Source organism: Moschus berezovskii, chromosome 15 (assembly GCF_049115385.1).
Source record: "Moschus berezovskii isolate FMDL1 chromosome 15, NW_MosBer_1.0, whole genome shotgun sequence".
NCBI lineage: Eukaryota > Metazoa > Chordata > Mammalia > Artiodactyla > Moschidae > Moschus > Moschus berezovskii.
The window spans coordinates 63350961-63365902 of NC_142474.1; the positions used below are offsets into that span (position 1 = coordinate 63350961).

At 39.8% G+C, this 14942-nt stretch overlaps 1 protein-coding gene across 2 annotated transcripts in view; it reads right to left on the bottom strand.

Moving 5' to 3' along the window:
- Positions 1–14942, bottom strand: part of PLXDC2 (plexin domain containing 2) — a 459161-nt gene that overhangs the window by 30123 nt on the left and 414096 nt on the right. The gene's annotated exons all lie outside the window — the stretch shown is intronic.

Here is a 14942-nt window from a genome sequence, read left to right on the forward strand (position 1 = left end):
AACCTGGTTTGTGAATTATTTAGATCATTCTAAATCACTTTTTTCCTATCTCTTCTCATTTGGATAACTCACTAGTGTTCGCTTAAGAAAGGAGGGTGAGTGTGGGAAACAAATGAACCCCTCCAATAAATACAAGAAGGAAGCAATGGGAAAAAGATGAATGAGGTAAAGTGAAAGTTGCTCAGTTGTGTCTGACTCTTTGAGATCCCATGACTGTAGCCTGCCAGGCTCTTCTGCCCATGGAATTCTCCAGGCAAGAATATTGGAGTGGGTAGCTGTTGTCTTCTCCACAGGATCTTCCCAACCCAGGAATTGAATCAAGGTCTCCTTGAACCAGAATTGAACTGGTGGATTCTTTACCAGTTGAGCTACCAGGGAAGCCCAATGGGAAAAAAGATAAATACCTTCAATAAATTTTGGCATTTTTGGCTAAAACTAAAGAGCATCTTTTTAAAATAGTGCTTTTAACACAATGCTGGTGAAGGCACCTTGGGAGGCAGCAAATGTGCTTTTAATTTCTGGCTGCATTACACAGAGAAGTTAAGGAATCGACCAAAAGTCACAAAGTTGGTAAATTAAAAGCCAGAATTTTTGCAAGGTCTGTGCTCTTCACACCGGTCTCTTTCTACTTACTGCACTCAGCTGCCTCCCGCTTCCATCACTGTCAGACCCTAAGGACTCAGGCAAACCACTTCCCATCTCTTATTCACGTTCTCATCTAAAAAGTGAGAAAATGGACAAACAGTGGTTCTCTACCTACTAGGAGCCTATAACCTCTGATTAGCCTTATAACTGTTACATATGTGCCAATGATTTTTAAAAGGGCAATATTTTTATTTATTTTTAAAAATTAAAAAAAATATTTTGTCTGCACCAGAGCTTAGTTATGGCAAGTGGGATCTAGTTCCCTGATCAGATATCAAACCTGGGCCCCCTGTATTGGGAGCTTGGAGTCTTTGCCACTGGCCAACAGGGAAGTCCTGAAAGGTCAATATTTTCAATCAACATTAATTTTATGCATTTAAAACTTATAGTGAAAGATTCAACTAAAATATTCCAATCAGATTTGCATTAAAAATGTCCAAATGCATTGTCTTATAACATCAATGTTGCAATTTCAAGAGTTATTTATAGTTCCAAGCACACAAAATTTATTCAGGGAAATGAAGTTTTAACTTCTCTTCAGGTGACACATGTAATGCCAGAGTTGGGAACCACTGCATTTGATTTTTCCTTAAATTTCCTGTTGTCTTCAACTTTCTATCATTTTATGATTTTGTTATTGACATTCCACTTGGATTATTTTAGATGAGACTACTTATTTAGCCAGGTGGTGCAGAGGTAAAGAATCCAGTGTCAGTGCAGGAGACACTGGAGATGTGGCTTTGATCCCTGGACCAGGAAGCTCCATAGTAAGAAATGGAACTTGAAGTGGTCCATTTCAGGATGAGGTAGTTGGCCTTGTGTGCAAAATCATCAACCAACGGTTTTCCACTCAGACTAAGCCATTTTTTCTTGGAAAATTATTGGCAAGTTAGTGTTGTCTAACAGCTTATACCTGGAGAGTCCCTAAGCTAACAGGATGTTTGGGAAGGGATAAACTAAAGTTCTTGTTAAGAAATGTGCACTTAGGATGGGAAGGGAGTAGAAAGAATACCCTATGAGACCTAGACGATGACCTCTGAGAAGATTGTAACCCCATAGTACACAGCCAATGAGGAACTGGGGAGGGATCTGTGTGCTAGGGAATAAAAGTGCTTGCTATAACTGCCAGGGGTCTGCTTGCCCACGAGACACGCAAATTTGCAAGACCATCATTGAAAGTCTTGCTTTGGCTGTACTTTGGGTCTCTGATTCCATTCCTTGGTTTGAAGCTGGTGAGCATATTTCTCACACCCTGGAAGAGAAAATGACAACCCACTCCTGTATTCTTATCTGGGAAATTCCATGGACAGAGGAGTCTGGCGGACTACAGCCCATGGGGTCTCAAAGAGTTGTACATGACTGAGCATATATGCATGCATTTATTCAGTAAATATTTACTAAGCATTGTGCTTGTCCTGGGGATAAAAACAATGAATGAGACAGATGTTCTGTCCCCTGGAGCTACCATATATTTATTAAAGTTCACTAAGAAGCAAAATAAAATAATACAATGAGGGAAGTCATTCTGATTTTGTTTTAAACACAGTCCCCTGAAAGATCTGATCAGTTAATTCCACCTATTAAGCAGAGTTAATAGAAAATAATTTCAAATCTCATAACCTCTGGTTATTCTTCCACTAAATACCATAAATAATTTCATTTAAAAAATAGATATGTACTGTTTCCCAATTGCACTAAATATATTACGTCAAGGTTGTATATTGTCGCCCTGCTTATTTAACTTGTATGCAGAGTACATCATGAGGAGCACTGGGCTGGAAGAAGCACAAGCTGGAATCAAGACTGCTGGGAGAAATATCAGTAACCTCAGATACACAGATTACACCACCCTTATGGCAGAAAGTGAAGAGGAACTCAAAAGCCTCTTGATGAAAGTGAAAGAGGAGAGTGAAAAGGTTGGCTTGAAGCTCAACATTCAGAAAACAAAGATCATGGCATCTGGTCCCATCACTTCATGGGAAATAGATGGGGAAGTAGTGGAAACAGTGTCAGACTTCATTTTTTTGGGCTCCAAAATCACTGCAGATGCTGATTGCAGCCAGGAAATTAAAAGACGCTTACTCCTTGGAAGGAAAGTTATAACCAACCTAGACAGCATATTAAAAAGCAGAGACATTACTTTGCCAACCAAGGTCCATCTAGTCAAGGCTATGGTTTTTCCCGTGGTCATGTATGGATGTGAGAGTTGGACTGTGAAGAAAGCTGATCGCCGAAGAATTGATGCTTTTGAACTGTAGTGCTGGAGAAGACTCTTGAGAGTCCCTTGGACTGCAAAGACATGCAACAAGTCCATTCTAGAGGAGATCAATCCTGGGTGTTCATTGGAAGGACTGATGCTAAAGCTGAAGCTCCAATACTTTGGCCATCCTCATACGACGAGTTGACTCACTGGAAAAGACTCTGATGCTGGGAGGGATTGGGGACGGGAGGAGAACGGAACAACAGAGAATGAGATGGCTGGATGGCATCACCGACTCGATGGACATGAGTTTGAGTGAACTCCAGGAGTTGGTGATGGACAGGGAGGCCTGGCGTGCTGTGATTCATGGGGTCGCGGAGAGTCGGACATGACTGAGCGACTGAACTGAACTGAACTATTCTGCTAAATAGCTTTTACAATTGGTAAATAAATTTAAAATCCAAAAACATGATAATTACTTAGATTTTAAAAAATATATTCTACTTATCCTCTTCTGTACTCCTGAAATTTTTATAATAATATATCTTCTTGTATTTTAATGTTGTTATTTCAGTTCAGTTCAGTTCAGTCGCTCAGCCGTGTCCGACTCTTTGTGACCCCATGAATCACAGCGTGCCAGGCCTCCCTGTCCATCACCAACTCCCAGAGTTCACTCAAACTCATATCCATCAAGGCAGTGATGCCATCCAGCCATCTCATTCTCTGTCGTCCCCGTCTCCTCCCACTCCCAATCCCTCCCAGCATCAGAGGCTTTTCCATTGAGTCAACTCATCACATGAGGTGGCCAAAGTATTGGAGTTTCAGCTTCAGCATCATACCTTCCAATGAACACCCAGGATTGATCTCCTCTAGAATGGACTTGTTGCATGTCCTTGCAGTCCAAGGGACTCTCAAGAGTCTTCTCCAGCACTACAGTTCAAAAGCATCAATTCTTCGGCGATCAGCTTTCTTCACAGTCCAACTCTCACATCCATACATGACCACGGGAAAAACCATAGCCTTGACTAGACGGACCTTGGTTGGCAAAGTAATGTCTCTGCTTTTTAATATGCTGTCTAGGTTGGTCATAACTTTCCTTCCAAGGAGTAAGCATCTTTTAATTTCCTGGCTGCAATCAGCATCTGCAGTGATTTTGGGCCCCCAAAAAATAAAGTCTGACACTGTTTCCACTGCTTCCCATCTATTTCCCATGAAGTGATGGGACCAGATGCCATGATCTTTGTTTTCTGAATGTTGAGCTTCAAGCCAACCTTTTCACTCTCCTCTTTCACTTTCATCAAGAGGCTTTTGAGTTCCTCTTCACTTTCTGCCATAAGGGTGGTGTAATCTGTGTATCTGAGGTTATTGATATTTCTCCCAGCAATCTTGATTCCAGCCTGTGCTTCTTCCAGCCAACAGAATAGGAAAAAGAAGAGATCTTTTCAAGAAAATTAGAGACATCAAGGGAACATTTCATGCAAAGATGGGCTCGATAAAGGACAGAAATGGTATGGACCTAACAGAAGCAGAAAATATTAAGAAGAGGTGGCAAGAATACACAGAAGAACTGTACAAAAAAGATCTTCACAACGAAGATAACTACAATGGCGTGATCACTCACCTGCCGCCAGACTTCTTGGAATGTGAAGTCAAGTGGGCCTTAGAGAGCATCACTATGAACAAAGCTAGTGGAAGTGATGGAATTCCAATTGAACTATTTCAAATCCTGAAAGATGATGCTGTGAAAGTGCTGCACTCAATATGCCAGCAAATTTGGAAAACTCGGCAGTGGCCACAGGACTGGAAAAGGTCAGTCTTCATTCCAATCCCAAAGAAAGGCAATGCCAAAGAATGCTCAAACTACCGCACAATTGCACTCATCTCACACGCTAGTAAAGTCATGCTCAAAATTCTCCAAGCCAGGCTTCAGCAATATGTGAACAGTGAACTTCCAGATGTTTAAGCAGGTTTTAGAAAAGGCAGAGGCACCAGAGATCAAATTGCCAACATCCGCTGGATCATGGAGAACGCAAGAGAGTTCCAGGAAAACATCTATTTCTGCTTCATTGACTATGCCAAAGCCTTTGACTGTGTGGATCACAATAAATTGTGGAACATTCTGAAAGAGATGGGAATCCCAGACAATCTGACCTGCCTCTTGAGAAACCTGTATGCAGGTCAGGAAGCAACAGTTAGAACTGGACATGGAACAACAGACTGGTTCCAAATAGGAAAAGGAGTACGTCAAGGTTGCATATTGTCACCCTGCTTATTTAACTTCTATGCAGAGTACATCATGAGGAACGCTGGAAGAAGCACAGGCTGGAATCAGGATTGCTGGGAGAAATATCAATAACCTCAGATATGCAGATTTGTTATTTAGTTGTGTTCAACTCTTTGCCACCCCATGAACTGCACCATGCCAGGCTTCCCTGTCCTTCACTATCTCCCGCAGTTTGCTGAAACTAATGTGCATTGAGTTGATGATGCTATCCAATCATCTCATTCTCTGTTGCCCCCTTCTCCTCCTTCCCTCAGTCCTTCCCAGCATCAGGGTCTCTTCCAATGAGTTGGCTCTTCATATCAGGTAGCCAATTATTGGAGCTTCAGCTTCAGCATCATTCCTTTCAATGAATATCAGGACTGATTTCCTTTAGGATTGACTGGTTTGATCTTCCTGTCCAAGGGACTCCCAACAGTATTATCCAGCACCAAAATTCAAAAGCATCATTTCTTGGGAATTCAACCTTCTTTATGGTCCAACTCTCACATCTGTACATGATTACTGGAAAAACCATAGCTTTGTCTATGACTTTCTGTTACTGTAGCTTTCTCCACAATAATTCCATTTCTTTTACATTTGGATTTGTTGCTATCAATATATTTATCAGTTTCGTTTTCTTTTGACTTTGTTCAACATTTTCAGTGGTTTTTAGTTTATCTGGTCCATTTTTTATATACCTCTCTTTCTAAACAAATTCTAATCCAATTATGTTGTTTGTTAAGACATACCCAGTCCAATATTTCTCCTGATATTTCATTTTTCTAATGAATTTATTGGGCTTCCCTGGTAAGTCAGTGGTAAAGAATTGAACATGATTTAGTGACTAAACAACAACAGGAATGAATTTATTATGTGTCTTTCCATCCAAAGCATTGTTGTTGTTCAGTCGCTCACTTGTGTCTAACTCTTTGCGACCCCATGGACTGCAGCACGCCAGGCTTCCCTGTCCTTCACAGTCTCCTGGAGCTTGCTCAAACTCATGTCCACTGAGTCAGTGATGCCATCCAACGATCTCGTCCTCTGTCATCCCCTTTTCCTTCTGCCTTCAATCTTTCTCAGCGTCAGGGTCTTTTTCAATGAGTCGGCTCTTCACAGCAGGTAGCCAAAGTATTGAAACTTCAGCTTCAGCAACAGTTCTTTTTTTTCTTTTAATAATATTTATTTTTATTTGGTTGCACTGGGTCATAGTTGCAGCATATGGGATTTTTCTTTTTCTTTTTTTTTATTATTTTTATTGGAGGCTAATTATTTTCCAATATTATATTGGTTGGTTTTGCCATACATTAACATGAATGCTCCCTGGGTGTACATGAGTTCCTTCAATGAATATTCAGGGTTGATTTCCTTTAGGATGGACTGGTTTGATCGCCTTGTACTCCAAGGGACTCTCAAGAGTCTTCTCCAACACCACAGTTCAAAAGCATCAATTCTTCAGCGATCAGCTTTCTTCATAGTCCAACTCTCACATCCATACATGACCACTGGAAAAATCATAGCCTTGACTAGACAGACTTTGTTGGCAACGTAATGTCTCTGCTTTTTAATATGCTGTCTAGGTTTGTCATAACTATCCTTCCAAGGAGTAAGTGTTTTAATTTCATGGCTGCAATCACCACGTGCAGTGATTTTGGAGCCAAAAAAATAAAGTCTGACACTGTTTCCATGTTTCCCCATCTATTTCCCATGAAGTGATGGTACCAGATGCCATGATCTTAGTTTTCTGAATGTTGAACTTTAAGCCAACTTTTTCACTCTCCTCTTTCACTTTCATCAAGAGGCTTTTTAGTTCCTCTTCACTTTCTGCCATAAGGGTGGTGTAATCTGTGTATCTGAGGTTATTGATATTTCTCCCAGCAATCTTGATTCCAGCTTGTGCTTCTTCCAGCCCAGCGTTTCTCATTATGAACTCTGCATATATAGAAAACTATAAAACACTGGTGAAAGAAATCAGAGAGGACACTAATAGATGGATAAATATACCATGTTCATGGACTGGAAGAATAAATATTGTGAAAATGAATATATTACCCAAAGTAATTTATAAGTTCAGTGCAATCCCTATCAAGCTACCAACGGTGTTTTTCACAGAGCTAGAACAAATAATCTCACAATTTGTATGGAAATACAAAAAACCTCGAATAGCCAAAGCAATCTTGAGAAAGAAGAATGGAACTGGGGGAATCAACCTGCCGGACTTCAGGCTCTACTACAAAGCCACAGTCATCAAGACAGTATGGTACTGGCATAAAGACAGAAATATAGATCAATGGAATAAAGTAGAACGCCCAGAGATAAATCCACGAACCTATGGACACCTTATCTTTGACAAGGGAGGCAAGAATATTCAATGGAGAAAAGACAATCTCTTTAACAAGTGGTGCTGGGAAAACTGGTCAGCCACTTGTAAAAGAATGTAACTAGAACACTCCCTAACACCATACACAAAAATAAACGCAAAATGGATTAAAGATCTAAATGTAAGATCAGAAACTATAAAACTCCTAGAGGAGAACATAGGCAAAACACTCTCTGACATAAATCACAGCAGGATCCTCCAAGACCCACCTCCCACAATATTGGAAATAAAAGCAAAAATAAACAAATGGGACCTAATTAAAATCAAAAGCTTCTGCACAGCAAAGGAAACTATAAGCAATGTGAAAAGACAGCCTTCAGAATGGGAGAAAATAATAGCAAATGAAGCAACTGATAAAGGATTAATCTCAAAAACATACAAGCAGCTCCTGCAGCTCAATTCCAGAAAAATAAATGACCCAATCAAAAAATGGGCCAAAGAACTAAACAGACATTTCTCCAAAGAAGACATAAAGATGGCTAACAAACACATGAAAAAATGCTCAACATCCCTCATAATCAGAGAAATGCAAATCAAAACCACAATTAGTTACCATTTCACACCAGTCAGAATGGCTGCTATCCAAACGTCTACAAGCAATAAATGCTGGAGAGGGTGTGGAGAGAAGGGAACCCTCTTACACTGTTGGTGGGAATGCAAACTAGTACAGCCACCATGGAGAACAGTGTGGAGATTCCTCAAAAAACTGGAAATAGAACTGCCATATGACCCAGCAATCACACTCCTGGACATACACACCGAGGAAACCAGAATTGAAAGAGACACATGTACTCCAAAATTCATTGCAGCACTGTTTATAATAGCCAGGACATGGAAGCAACCTAGATGTCCATCTGCAGACGAATGGATAAGAAAGCTTTGGTACATATACACAATGGCGTATTACTCAGACATTAAAAAGAATACATTTGAATCAGTTTTAATAAGGTGGATGAAACTGGAGCCTATTATACAGAGTGAAGTCAGCCAGAAAGAAAAACACCAATACAGTATACTAATGCATATATATGGAATTTAGAAAGATGATAACAATAACCCTGTATACGAGACAGCAAAAGAGACACAGATGTATAGAACAGTCTTTTGGACTCTGTGGGAGAGGGCAAGGGTGGGATGATTTGGGAGAATGGCATCGAAACATGTATATTATCATATGTGATACAAATAGCCAGTCCAAGTTCGATGCATGGTATAGGATGTTCGGGGCTGGTGTACTGGGATGAACCAGAGGGATGGGATGGGGAGGGAGGTGGGAGGGGGTTTCAAGATGAGGAACACATGTACACCTGGGGCAGATTCATGTCAATGTATGGCAAAACCAATACAATGATGTAAAGTAATTAGCCTCCAATTAAAATAAATTAAAAAAAAAGTTAAATAAGCAGGGTGACAATATACAGCCTTGATGTACTTCTTTTCCTATTTGGAACCAGTCTGTTGTTCCATGTCCAGTTCTAACTGTTGCTTCCTGACCTGCATACAGGTTTCTCAAGAGGAAGGTCATCCGTGTTCTTAAAGCAACATAATTAAGGTTTACAGACACCCAAGTAGACTGCAGTTCTGTGGGTTTTTATTTATTCACTTGATTCTTTCATCTTTTAAGGGTTTCCCTGTGGAATTTCATACACAAGTATAAATTATATGTGTGTGTGTGCTCGGTCCTTCACTTGTATCTGACTCTTTTTGACCCCATAGCCTGTCAAGGTCCTCTGTCCATGGAATTTTCCAGGCAAGAATACTGGAGTGGGTCTCCATTTCCTCCTCTAGGTGATCTTCCCGATCCAGGGATCAAACTCACACCTCTTGCTTCTCCTGCATTGGCAGACAGATTCTTTACCACTGTACAACATGAGAAGCCCCATAAAATATATATATATACACATATAAATATGTATGATAAAAATATAATATGAATATATATAACTTATTTATATATACATATAAATATACTTATTTATACATATACTTATTTATTATACATATAAATATGTATAATAAAATACAATATGAATATACATAAAATTTATTTAATGGCTTTATGTACCATTAAAATAATGAGTTATGGTATAGTAATTAAGGGGCTTCCCTGGTAGCTCAGATGATAAAGAATCTGCCTGCAATGTGGGAGACCTGGGTTTGATCCCTGGGTTGGTAAGATGCCCTGGAAGAGGGCATGGCAACCAACTCCAATATTCTTGCCTGGAGAATCCCCATGGCTAGAGGAGCCTGGCAGGCTACAGTCCCTGGGGTCGCAAAGAGTTTGACAAGACTGAGTGACTAAGCACAGCACATGGTAATTAAGAAGTAATTAGAGAAGAGAACTCAGTGAGATATTAAATATTTTATTCACTAGTTTTAATGATCCTTCCTGATGAAGCGAAGAAAATATTTTATTAATTTAAAAACACTATATTGAGCATTTTTTCATGTGTTTGTTAGCCATCTTTATGTCTTCTTTGGAGAAATGTCTGTTTAGTTCTTTGGCCCATTTTTTGATTGGGTCATTTATTTTTCTGGAATTGAGCTGCAGGAGCTGCTTGTATGTTTTTGAGATTAATCCTTTATCAGTTGCTTCATTTGCTATTATTTTCTCCCATTCTGAAGGCTGTCTTTTCACATTGCTTATAGTTTCCTTTGCTGTGCAGAAGCTTTTGATTTTAATTAGGTCCCATTTGTTTATTTTTGCTTTTATTTCCAATATTGTGGGAGGTGGGTCTTGGAGGATCCTGCTGTGATTTATGTCAGAGAGTGTTTTGCCTATGTTTTCCTCTAGGAGTTTTATAGTTTCTGATCTTACATTTAGATCTTTAATCCATTTTGCGTTTATTTTTGTGTATGGTGTTAGGGAGTGTTCTAGTTACATTCTTTTACAAGTGGTTGACCAGTTTTCCCAGCACCACTTGTTAAAGAGACTGTCTTTTCTCCATTTTATATTCTTGCCTCCTTTGTCGAAGTTAAGGTGTCCATAGGTATGTGGATTTATCTCTGGGCTTTCTATTTTGTTCCATTGATCTATATTTCTGTCTTTATGCCAGTACCATACTGTCTTGATGACTATGGCTTTGTAATAGAGCCTGAAGTCCGGCAGGTTAATTCCTCCTGTTCCATTCTTCTTTCTCAAGATTGCTTTGGCTATTCGAGGTTTTTTGTATTTCCATACAAATTGTGAGATTATTTGTTCTAGTTCTGTGAAAAATATCATTGGTAGCTTGATAGGGATTGCATTGAATGTATAAATTACTTTGGGTAATATATTCATTTTCACAATATTTATTCTTCCAATCCACGAACACGGTATATTTCTCCATCTATTAGTGTCCTCTTTGATTACTTTCACTAGTGTTTTATAGTTTTCTATGTACAAGTCTTTTGTTTCCTTAGGTAGATATATTCCTAAGTATTTAATTCTTTTCATTGCAACAGTGAATGGAATAGTTTTCTTAATTTCTCTATTTTCTCATTATTAGTGTATAGGAATGCAAGGGATGCAAATCAAAACCACAGTGAGATACCATTTCACACCAGTCAGAATGGCTGCTATCCAAAAGTCTACATGCAATAAATGCTGGAGAGGGTGTGGAGAGAAGGGAACCCTCTTACACTGTTGGTGGGAATGCAAACTAGTACAGCCACCATGGAGAACAGTGTGGAGATTCCTCAAAAAACTGGAAATAGAACTGCCACATGATCCAGCAATTGCACTCCTGGGCATACACACCAAGGAAACCAGAATTGAAAGAGATACATGTACTCCAATGTTCATTGCAGCACTGTTTATAATAGCCAGGACATGGAAGCAACCTAGATGTCCATCTGCAGACGAATGGATAAGAAAGCTTTGGTACATATACACAATGGAGTATTTTTCAGCCATCAAAAAGAATGCATTTGAATCAGTTTTAATGAGGTGGATGAAATTGGAGCCTATTATACAGAGGGAAGTAAGCCAGAAAGAAAAATATCAATAGAGTATACTAACGCATATATATGGAATTTAGAAAGATGGTAACCTTAACCCTGTATACGAGACTGTAAAAGAGAGAGAGGTATATAGAACAGTCTTTGGGACTCTGTGGGAGAGGGTGAAGGTGGGATGATTGGGGAGAACGGCATTGTAGCATGTATATTATCATATGTGAAATGAATCACCAGTCCAGGTTCGACGCATGATACAGGATGCTTGGGGCTGGTGCACGGGGATGACCTTGAGAGAGGATATGGGGAAGAGGGAGGTGGGAGGGGGGTTCAAGAAAGGGAACACATGTACACCCAGGGCGGATTCGTGTCAATGTATGGCAAAACCAACCAATATATTAATGTAAGGTAATTTGCCTTCAATAAAATAAATTAAACAAAAAATAAAAACACTATAGTCTTGCCTGGAGAATCCCATGGACAGAGAATCCTGGTGAGCTACAGTCCATAGGGTCGCAAAGAGTTTGACATGACTGAAGCAACTTAGCATACACACACACATACATACATGTTATCCAGAAGAGTAAATGAAAGATTATACTTATAAAGAGATCTTATTTTGGTAACTGCATAAATAAAAGACTCACCATAAACTTAAACTGATATCTCAGAAACATTCAGTGATGGACATGAATAAAATTCCAGCATTTTAGACAGATACACAAAAAAGTGTCTTTTTAAAGAATGCAAACAATTTTCACCTTTTTTCATATGGCTATATTTCTGGAAAGTTGCCATGTAATAAAACAGCTTCTTTAAGGAGACTGTCAAACCATTTCAGCTGGATTTTGCCTCATCTTTCCTTCTTCACATTAGTTCATCAAAAGTGAATGCCCCCTTTTGCCTCCTCTAAGAAATAAAAATAAATATTTTCTTTCAAGAACCCACTTTTTCCTGGAGTTTCCTTTAAGACTGGAATAAGACTAAAGAATGCCTTAAGGGCAACACTCAGTTATGAAAAAAAAATGTGACTTCAAGATAAAAAAAGATCCATGGGTCCATGAAATGAATTCTCTATTTAGTACACAGGTTAGTCAATGAATCTTGTCTTCTTGTCTTCCAAGTGCTATTCATTAGGCAGCTGTAAAGCAAGATGCCAAACTTTTAGTAAACACTTCTTTTCTCCCAGCAGCAGCATCTCGAATCCTTGCCTACCTCCTCTCCTCTGGTTTCTTTCCTGGCAGCACTCCTGATTGCCAGGAAAAGTTGAGGGCCACAGCTGCCCGTCTTCCTTTCATGGGTCCTTGTTATTCACAAATATTTCTTGGGGTGAGGAATTCCTTGAATGACACACTGCTCAGGAGCCTGTGGTTATGTGGGTGCTGTAGCAGCACAACCCACAGGCCAGATGAGTCCCAAGTTCAAGTCTTGGCTCTGAAACTGGCTGTCACATGCCCCAAGTGAACTGTTTCACCATGCTGTGTTTCTGTTTCCACACTGGAGTTGCCTCCAAAAATGGTGGAGAGGAGAAAGGACACTTGCCACTTAGCTTTCAGGAATAGTGTGTATTTGCATGCTCAGTAGTGTCTGACTCTTTGTGACCCCATGGACTGCAGCCTGCCATTCTCCTCTGTCCATGGAATTTTCCAGGCAAGAATACTGGAGTAGGTTAAAACATTTAGAAATAGAGGGGCATTTTCAATAGTGATATAGTATAGTATTTAACAGTGGGCAAACATTTATGTCTATAACCCATATTTGTTCTGTATTATAAATCACAGAATCTATGCCTAGAAATGTTCAGCAAACATTAGATTTCATGTAGAACACAAGGCATTTTAATTCTTCCAAAGAAATAGTGAACAAAAGAGTCCGAAATGCAGTACTTGGATGCAATCTTAAAAATGACAGGATGATTTCTGTTCGTTTCCAAGGCAAACCATTCAATATTACAGTAATCCAGGCCTATGCCCCAACCAGTAATGCTGAAGAAGCTGAAGTTAATCGGTTCTATGAAGACCTACAAGACCTTTTAGAACTAACACCCAAAAAAGATGTCCTTTTCATTCTAGGGGACTGGAATGCAAAAGTAGGAAGTCAAGAAACACCTGGAGTAACTGGCAAATTTGGCCTTGGAGCACGGAATGAAGCAGGGAAAAGGCTAATAGAGTTTTGTCAAGAGAATTCACTGGTCATAGCAAACACCCTCTTCCAACAACACAAGAGAAGACTCTACACATGGACATCACCAGATGGTCAACACCAAAATCAGATTGATTATATTCTTTGTAGCCAAAGATGGAGAAGCTGTATACAGTTAGCAAAAACAAGACCAGGAGCTGACTGTGGCTCAGATCATGAACTCCTTATTGCGAAGTTCAGACTTAAATTGAAGAAAGTAGGGAAAACCACTAGACCATTCAGATATGACCTCAATCAAATCCCTTATGATTATACAGTGGAAGTGAGAAATAGATTTAAGGGACTAGTTCTGATAGATAGAGTGCCTGATGAACTCTGGATGGAGGTTCGTGACATTGTACAGGAGACAGGGAACAAGACCATCCCCATGGAAAAGAAATGCAAAAGAGTGAAATGGCTGTCTGAGGAGGCCTTACAGATAGCTGTGAGGAGAAGAGAAGCGAAAAGCAAAGGAGAAAAGGAAAGATATAAGCATCTGAATGCAGAGTTCCAAAGAATAGCAAGGAGAGATAAGAAAGACTTCCTCAGTGATCAATGCAAAGAAATAGAGGAAAACAACAAAATAGGAAAAACAAGAGACCTCTTCAAGAAAGTTAGAGATTCCAAGGGAACATTTCATGCAAAGATGGGCTCGATAAAGGACAGAAATGGTATGGACCTAACAGAAGCAGAAGATATTAAGAAGAGGTGGCAAGAATACACAGAAGAACTGTACAAAAAAGATCTTCCCGACCAAGATAGTCACGATAACGTGATCACTGACCTAGAGCCAGACATCTTGGAATGTGAAGTCAAGTGGGCCTTAGAAAGCATCACTACTAACAAAGCTAGTGGAGGTGATGGAATTCCAGTTGAGCTATTACAAGTCTTGAAAGATGATGCTGTGAAAGTGCTGCACTCAATATGCCAGCAGATTTGGAAAACTCAGCAGTGGCCACAGGACTGGAAGAGGTCAGTCTTCATTCCAATCCCAAAGAAAGGCAATGCCAAAGAATGCTCAAACTACCGGACAATTGCCCTCATCTCACACGCTAGCAAAGTCATGCTCAAAATTCTCCAAGCCAGGCTTCAGCAATATGTAAACCGTGAACTCCCAGATGTTCAAGCAGGTTTTAGAAAAGGCAGAGGCACCAGAGATCAAATTGCCAACATCCGCTGGATCATGGAGAAAGCAAGAGAGTTTCAGAAAAACATCTATTTCTGCTTCATTGACTATGCCAAAGCCTTTGACTGTGTGGATCACAATAAACTGTGGAACATTCTGAAAGAGATGGGAATCCCAGACCACCTGACCTGCCTCTTGAGAAACCTGTATGCAG